The sequence below is a fragment of the Coffea eugenioides genome, chromosome 3, assembly GCF_003713205.1.
Source record: "Coffea eugenioides isolate CCC68of chromosome 3, Ceug_1.0, whole genome shotgun sequence".
Classification (NCBI taxonomy): Eukaryota; Viridiplantae; Streptophyta; class Magnoliopsida; order Gentianales; family Rubiaceae; genus Coffea; species Coffea eugenioides.
Genome location: NC_040037.1, coordinates 41,315,318 through 41,324,188, shown reverse-complemented (window position 1 = coordinate 41,324,188; position 8,871 = coordinate 41,315,318). Strand labels below are relative to the sequence as shown.

Genomic DNA, 8,871 nt, shown 5'->3' with positions numbered 1-8,871 from the left:
CAACATTATTCTAGTCAAATAATTATTCTTTGTCTATTACTCTTGTTCTTTTTTGTAATTTTATCCAAGATACTATTGTTAATTAAATAAAACAAATCGCCCCAGTGAGTTAAACTAAGTCATGATCAAACAGGTATCAGTGGTTCATGGATTTATCCCAAACAGACTCGGCAATCAGCACAGAAAAGCCCAAATTGAGTTTCGAACATCAGTGTATCAGTCGTCTTTAGATTTAGACCAAATTGATTTAGACCCAAATTAGCAAATATGAACCCAAAAAAATTTGGACCACTTCTCAATTTGTGCGTGTGATCCTTGTACAAGGGCCATGCTAATCGTCTTTGAATCGTTCCAATTTTATCAAAAGTCCACTGAAGGTTTGACACTTTTTAAGTCGGGTTTGAGCAATTTCAAACTCAATTCACAAACTATATGGATTTTTGGGTTTTGGGTTATTGGATTTTGGGTTCATATTAAAAGGTTCAAATTTAATTCACATTATTATATGAGTTTCGAGGCCAAATTGGATTAGGCCCAAACTCATAATTAAATACCTAATTTATAATATATTTTATAATTATGAATTAATATAAATTTATATATAAATGATCAATATTTTATATTGTAATGTGTATAATTATAAATTATAGATATTATTATATATTTGTATATTTATAATTATGCTCATATATGGGCAGGGCTTTAATCGAGTCTCAGTCTTGTATGGTCTAAACTCAGCTCACATTTAGTTTAGATCAAATATTTAGATTCAAGTTTTTCCCGCCCCAATTAAAGTTTAGGTTCAATGAGTTTGTTTCGAACCGAACAGGTCAAACTTGGGCTAACCCGATCTCATTGACAGTCCTGCTAAAGGGATGTTTAAGGCTATAAGAGAGGCAAATATAATTTCATGTGCATGACCAATGAGGGAACTAAGCAGCAAATAGAAGGATTTAACATTGATTATTGCCATCAAAACTGGCTCAAAACATTCAACATTGAACTATTGAATACATATGCGTTTTGCCTAATTTTTCATCCACAAAAGGAGAACTCAACTTCACTTGAATCGTTCTGAATTCTCCTGCCCTCTCCTTATTTCTTAAATTCCTACTTTCCCTTACTAGAAAAAATTAAAAAAAGAACAAACTTCATTTGAATGTGTTAGGGAGAAACACCTCCAGAGAGCCTATCAATGAACCAATATGTAAGTTAGAAATTCAATTCTGATCCAAAAGTTTAAGTTATTAGATTTTGGATCCTTATTTATATATTAACTGCTCTTTCTTCATATCTCGGACCAATGTGGGACATAACTCTTTACTCATGAATCTAACAAATCTCCCTCCTTTATGAATAACTCCTTACATTAAACCCAAATTTATAAGTTCTTTTTCGAATCCACTTTAATACTCAGCGTAAACCCACCTTATCACCTAAAATCACCTTTTCTTCCAATCATGGACCTACTTGTCTTCAACATCCAAACAGGATTCTAGACCTTCGCCAACCTTTGGCTCCTTGGTCTAACACCAGCCGAATCCTCTGCTAAACCTATGGCACACCTAATCCAACATCAATCAAAACTCCTTGGTAATTCGATCCACTACGAACATTTGAATTTACCTTTATTAGTTTGGTCTATGTGGGTTTGTTTTAATTATTTTATATTTTCTGTTCAGTTGCGAATGATCTTATAAATATTACCACCAATATCAATAATATTCTTATGCTGAATGGCACAAATTTCAAGTCTTAAAAAGAAAATCTCTTGATAGTTTTTGGAGTAATGGATCTTGACCTTGCGTTAAGGGCTGATTCTCATCCATCTCTTACAGATTAGAGTACCTCTGATTAAAAAGGATAAGAAAATATGGAAGAGATCGAATCGCTTGAGTTTGATAATCATTAAAAAGGCTATTCCAAAAATATTTAGAGAAACAATGTCAAAAACGACTTGAGGATATTGAAAAAAAGTTTGTCAAGAACGAAAAGGCTAAAATAAGTACACTCTTGACATACATAGTTTCAATAAAATATAGTTATAAAGGTAATATCAGATAGTACATCATGAAAATGTCTCACCTTGCTTCAAAGTTAAATGCATTTAAGTTAGTACTTTTGGAAGAGTTACTAATACATTTGGTTTTGATATCTCTTCCTACACAGTTTAGTCAATTTAAGATGAGTTACAACTATCAAAAGGAGACCTAGTCTCTAAATAAGCTCATCTCACACTGTATAGAGGAAGAAAAAAAGTTGAAATAAAATCAGACAGAAGGCCACTAATAATAAAAATAAGGAACATAAAAGAAAAAAGGATAAAGAAATTATAGTACGGCACCTCAAAAGAAATAATAAAAGAAATTAGTTGATCTGGACGGTTGTTTCTTTTGAGGAGTTGAAGGACATAAAAAGAAGCATTACACCAATTATCATGCTTGGCGTGCTAAGAAAGGTATATTTCTTAATTTGATTTGTTTTGAAATTAATTTAACTTTAATACCTAGACACACATAATGGTTAGATTCTGGTGCAACAACTCACATCAGTGTGTTTATGTAAGATTGATTAAATTGTCGAAAACCTAATGATAATGAAAGATATATCTGTGTACGCAATGGCAAAATAGTTCCAATTGAAGTAATAAGAGTTTTTAAATTATTATTAAAGATCGAATTTTATTTGTATCTTAATGAAACATTTATTGTACCGTCTTTTTAATGGAATTTGATTTCTATTTCTATTTTGGACAAATTTGGTTATTTTTATTTATTTGAAAATGAAAATTTTAAATTATTTCATGATTCAAAAGTGATTGGTTCTGATTCTTTATTGCACTATAATAATCTATACTTAATTGATACAATTATTTCATTTAATGAATCTCTATATTTGAGTACTAGAGGAGTAAAAAGCAAATTAACCAATAAGAATTCGACTACATTATGGCAAAAGAGATTGGATCATATCTCCAGACGGAGAATGGAAAGACTTGTATCAAATAAAATTCTCGACCCCTTAAACTTTACATATTTTGATGATTGTGTTATTTATAAAGGGGAAACAAACTAATAAAAGAAATTTGAAACCAATAGGTCCTTGAACATTTTAGATCTTATATATACAGATATTTGTGGGTCATTTCCTACATCTGTTTGGAATGATCAACAATATTTGATAATGTTCATAGACGATTTTTTAAGATATGATTACATATATCTCATTTCTAAAAAATCACAGTCGTTGGACATGTTCAAAATTTTTAAAACTGAAGTTGAGAATCAACTCAACAAAAGAATCAAAAACATCATATCTGACCGTGGTGGTGAGTACTATGATAGATATGACAATTCAGGTGAACAACATTTAGAACCATTTGCAAAATATCTAGAGAAATGCGATATCGTCCCACAATATATCATGCTGGATTCACCCAATATGAATGGTGTTACTGAAAGACGAAATAGAACGTTTAAACATATAATAAGGGGTATGATATGTCATTCTATCTTATTATAGTCACTCTGGGAAGAACCACTTAAGACTGCAACATATATCTTTCATAGAGTTCCAATTAAAATAACTGCCAAAACTCCTTACGAGTTTTAGATAGGAAAAAAGCTTAGTTTGAAGCATTTGCATATTTGAGGATGTCTAGTTTAAGCAAAGTCTTATAGGCCAAATGAAAAAAAATTGGATTCAAGAACAGTTAGTTGTTATTTTATTGGATACTCTGAATGATCTAAGAGTTGAAAATTTTATGATCCCATGACTAATTCAATTTTTAAGATTAAAAATTCTCGATTCTTTGAAGATATTGAGTTTGGGGGAAAAGATATAGTTAGGCACCTTATCTTTGAAGAGGAATATGTTAATATTTTCACATGTGTCATTGATCTTGTTCAAAATTCTATTCCTAACCTTGATTATGACACAATAAATCAAGACAATGTCAAAGAACAAAGTATTATAGAAGTATAAACTCTACCTCTTTAAGAATCAGTTCCAATAAGAAGATCTACTAGAGAAAAGAGAAATGCAATACCAAATGATTATATTATTTTTATCCAAAAATATGAGAATGACACTGGATTGATGGAAGATGATTCAATCAACTTTCGCCAAACCATAGAAAGTTTAAATTCTCAAAAGTAGATCGATATCATGAATGAAGAGATTAAATCCATAAAAGACAATAATATCTGAGGTCTTGTCTCATTGCCAGAAGGAGCGAAACCTATTGATTATAAATGGATATTTAAAACCAAGAAATATTTGAAAGGCAGTGTGAAAAGATATAAAACTTATCTTGTCGCTATGAATTTTACACAAAAAAAAAGGTATTGACTATAAATAAATCTTCTCTCCGATTTCTTCAAAAGACTCTTTAAGAATTATAATGACATTAATGACGCATTTCAATTTTGCATTACACCAAATGGATGTAAAGGTAGCATTTCTTAATGGTGACATTGATGAAACGATTTATATGATACAACCGAAAAATTTTGCATCAAAAGATCCAAAGAATATGATTGGTAAATTAAAAAAAATCGTCTATGAGTTCAAGCAAGCATCTCAACAATGGTATTTCAAATTTCATCAAGTGATCATCTCAATTTATTTTGAGATGAATTGAGTAGATGATTGTATATACCATAAGTTCTGTGGGAACAAATATATTTTTCTGGTATTATTTGTTGATGAAATTTTACTTGCCAACAGCGATATAGATTTATTGCATGAAACTAAGAGATTTCTAATTAAGAACTTTGAGATGAAAGATCATAATGATGCATATTTTATGCTAGGCATACAGATACATCGGGATCACTTTCGAGAAGTTCTGAAACTATTACAAAAAAGGTTATATTAAAAAAATTCTTAAAAGATATGATATGCAAAATTATAAATCAGATGATACCTATATGGCTAAAAAAGACAAGTTTAGTTTCAATTAGTGTTCTAAAAATGCTTTTGAGGAAAAGAAAATGCAAAAGATTTCTTATGCGTCAGTAATAAAGAGTCTAATATATGTTTAGGTTTGTATGCTTTTGAATATTGTATACTGAAAGAAATTAAAAGATTACATGCTCATGTATCAGAAATTAGATAAGTTTAAAATCATTGGGTATACTGATTCCGATTATACTGAATGTCAAGATAGTATGAAATCAATATCAAGTTACATTTACTTGCTAGTTGGAGGTGTCATATTTTGGAAGAGTGTTAAATAGTCTCTTATAATCTCCTCTACTATGGCTGCAGAATTCATAATTTGTTATGAGACATCCAATCATGAAATTTGACTACAAAAATTTATCACAGGATTACGTGTAGTAGATAATATCAAAAGACCACTCAAATTATTTTGTGACAATAAGTCAGCAGTCCTATATTCCAATAACAACAGGAACTTGACAAAATCTAAACATATAGATATCAAGTTCCTAACTATTAAAGAAAAAGTACAAGTGGATAGTTGTCGATAGAGTATATCAGGACAAACTCTATAGTTACGGATCAGTTTACTAAGAGTTTGTCATTCAAAATGTTTCATAAGTATACTGTTCATATAGGTGTCATATTATTAAGTGATGTTCAGTTTTAGTGGGAGTTTGTTATTTTAAATACTCTTACGATATTCATATTTTTCGGTTATTAATGTTTGAAGGATATTTTATGCATAAATAAAGTTTAAAATTATTTACACTCTGATTTTGGTATGGTTTGATTTCATAAAAGTTTAAAATGGATCAGTTCAAAATAGGTATGTTATGATCACATTGCATAAAATTTTTATACTACAAATTCACATCATGATTCATGTCATTCAATTGCATTAGCATATGTAATCATTGATGGGTCGAGTTATGAAATTGTAACAAATGGCGCTGTGATCCTATGTGTATGTAATTGATAGATCAAATTGGTTGTAGATATATTTTGATAATGACAGTAAAATTGGGCTCAGATGGTTAATTACAAAATATAATTATAAGGTTACACATATAATCCAAATGGGAAATTGTTAGATTTTTAATCCAATGTTAGACTTATATGTGAATAATTATGTATTGTACACTATCAAATAAGGTTAAATTCAATTAAAGTGATCAATTATAGTTTGGATTTTAATGTATCTAATAGGATGTGAGTCTTTAATTTGTGGAGATTTAAGGATAATTCATATTTCTATGATGGGTTAAAATAGGAACTCAAAAGGTAACAAGAAAATTATCTATAAATAGGGTTATGATTCTCAGGTTACACTTATTCTTATTATCATATTTTTAATACTACAAAATAAGTCTTTCCTGATATCCCACCATCAGGAAAGATATCAGAGAGAAACTAAAGGACTCTCTCTAATATTAGCGAATACGTGTTGAGCTAGAAGGCTAACCCAAAATTTTTAGGAATTCAAGTATCAGCTAATCAACATGAATCCAGGTAAGCTTCCACAATTTTATTGTTAATTGATCGGTCAAAATTTGTAGTAAATTTATATGCATAAGTTGCAAGTTAACCATATCATTTGAACTATTATTTTGCATAAAAACTAATTAATTTTGCTGTCTTATATTGTTCTAATAGGTGCAAAACTCAATTGAAGGGAAAACGAACCAAAAACGTGATGCGGAGAAGCAATGGAAGAGGAAAAAGTTAAGAGGAAGAGGTTTCGTAGGAACGACATATTTCAATATTTTGGTGATAACTCAAACTACATAAATCAGATTTAGATGATTCTTGATCCAATTTGAAGTTAAAAGAATGCTTTACAATTCTTATCAAGACATCAAAGTTTGGTTCTCATGTTTTCGTAGTCAAATATTCAAAATATTGAAGTATAGTTGCATTGTGAAGTTCATCTAACTAGTTCTTAGTATTTTGAGCATCTCTCAGTATCCAGACCTCCAAATGACATGATTCATGTAGCATTGGAAAACTAATTTAAAGGGCTACAACGTTTTTGTTTTGCACAAAAGCTTATTCGGCCTCGATGATGGAGATTTTTGGCCTTGAAATAGATCTGCGCGCGAATCCGAAGTGAGATCCGCTCGCGAATTTTCAATAACTTGCATCGATGTTCACACCGGAGTTGTTCAGGTCCAGTCATTTGAACGAACTCCAGCGCCGGAGTTTAGGTCGGAATTTGAGTAGGTATTCATTGAAAAAATGCGCGAAATTGATGTTTTTTAGCTTTAATAAGCCCAATTTTACCCCGTTTCGGATACTACTTTAAGAAACTATAAGTAGTGGCTATCTAAGACGTTTTTAGGGGTGAAAAAATTAGTTTAGATTAGTTTTAACATCTTTCCATAGTTTATCCTTGAGAGATCAAAATCAAATGGAGACAAATCAAAGAGCGTGCAAGAGGAGAAGATTGGAGCAAGCAACTAAGAAGTTTTCTTACTCTTTTTCTTATCTTTGTAGCAACTCTCTGAATTCGTAGTTTTAATTTCCAAATCATGTTGAACTAAATTGTTTCTAGGGTTAGAGTTTTTATGAAGGAATTTGATTAATTTTTCTAGTTTAATTTCTAACCTTTTGTTATGATTTATTTATCTTGATTTTAATTACATGTTTATGCTTGGCCGCCATAGACATGCTTCTAGGGTTTGTATTGAATTGAGAAATGAGATACAACCGTGCACTAAATAGATAAATATATTTAGTTTAATCACGAGAGTATGTGAGGATTTGTATGCCGTACTTATATCACTGGTTTGATTAAAAAAAACTTATATCACTGAAGTTCTTAAAGGGTTTAATTGGATACTTGCGATATCAAAAAAGACGTAGAATTTAATTAGGCACACTTTAGATTTATCGAGAGATAATCTAAAATATAATTATTTGATGCATTCATGGTTTGTTAAGAAATTAACTATATAATTGACTCAAATTCTGGATTAAAACCTGAAATCATAGACTCGTGTCTATTATTTTCTCACCACTACTCTATTTGAATTGATTATTCTTTTATTGCTTAATTACAATTGTTTGAATTTAAATTTTGTTAGTTTGTTGGAATAATTAAAGTAGAAAATTAAGTCATCATTGTGGGTTCGACCCTGGAATACTCCAGATAAATTATTACTACAATCGACCCTATACGCTTGAAGGAATTCGTCGATCATTAATTTATTTTTTAATAATTACCATAAAGATTTTGATTTTAATAGGTGATGGCTTTCACCAAAAGTGAATATAAACAACCACTAACATCACTGAAAAATGTGATGTTTATAGCTTTGGGGTCCTGACATTGAAAATAATCAAGGGGAAGCACCTTGGTGAATTAGTTGGCCATCTGATGTCTTCAACAATTGGAGACATAGAATTGAAAGACTTGTTGGACCAGAGACCTTCGTATCCCACACAAGAAATTGAAAGGATTCTGGTATTCATCCTCAAAATAGCAGAGGCATGTTTACATGTGAATCCAAAATCTAGGCCAACTATGCACCTAATTTCTAGTTTGTTAAAATTGTAATTCTTAAGAGGTTCCAAACCTATAAAATTGTATTCTTAATGCATCTGACAACCAAATTGAGCCGATTTAAAAATTGCCCAAGTCATGCTTCAGAACATTTTATTGCAGCATTATTCGAGATAAACAATTGTTCTTTGTCTATTTTTTTTTTGGAAATTTATCCAAAATAGTATTGTCAATCAAATGAAAAAAAATCACACCAATGAGTTTTGAAGTATCAAATGTATACATAATTAGGCCAAATATGCATGGATCCCAATCAGCAAAAGAAAAAAAAAATGCCCAAACTGACTTTAACAGCAATCTATCAGTCATCTTTATATGTAGATGAAATACATTTAGACCCAAATCAGCGTAGAAAAACCTAA

The 8,871-nt window shown here is 30.3% G+C and overlaps 1 non-coding gene across 1 annotated transcript; it reads right to left on the bottom strand.

Annotated features, from left to right (window-relative positions):
• Nucleotides 1–277: 277 nt before the first annotated feature.
• On the bottom strand, nt 278–384 carry LOC113767278. The gene has a single exon (XR_003467991.1). It is a non-coding gene; the product is annotated as a U6 spliceosomal RNA (small nuclear RNA).
• Nucleotides 385–8,871: the final 8,487 nt, after the last annotated feature.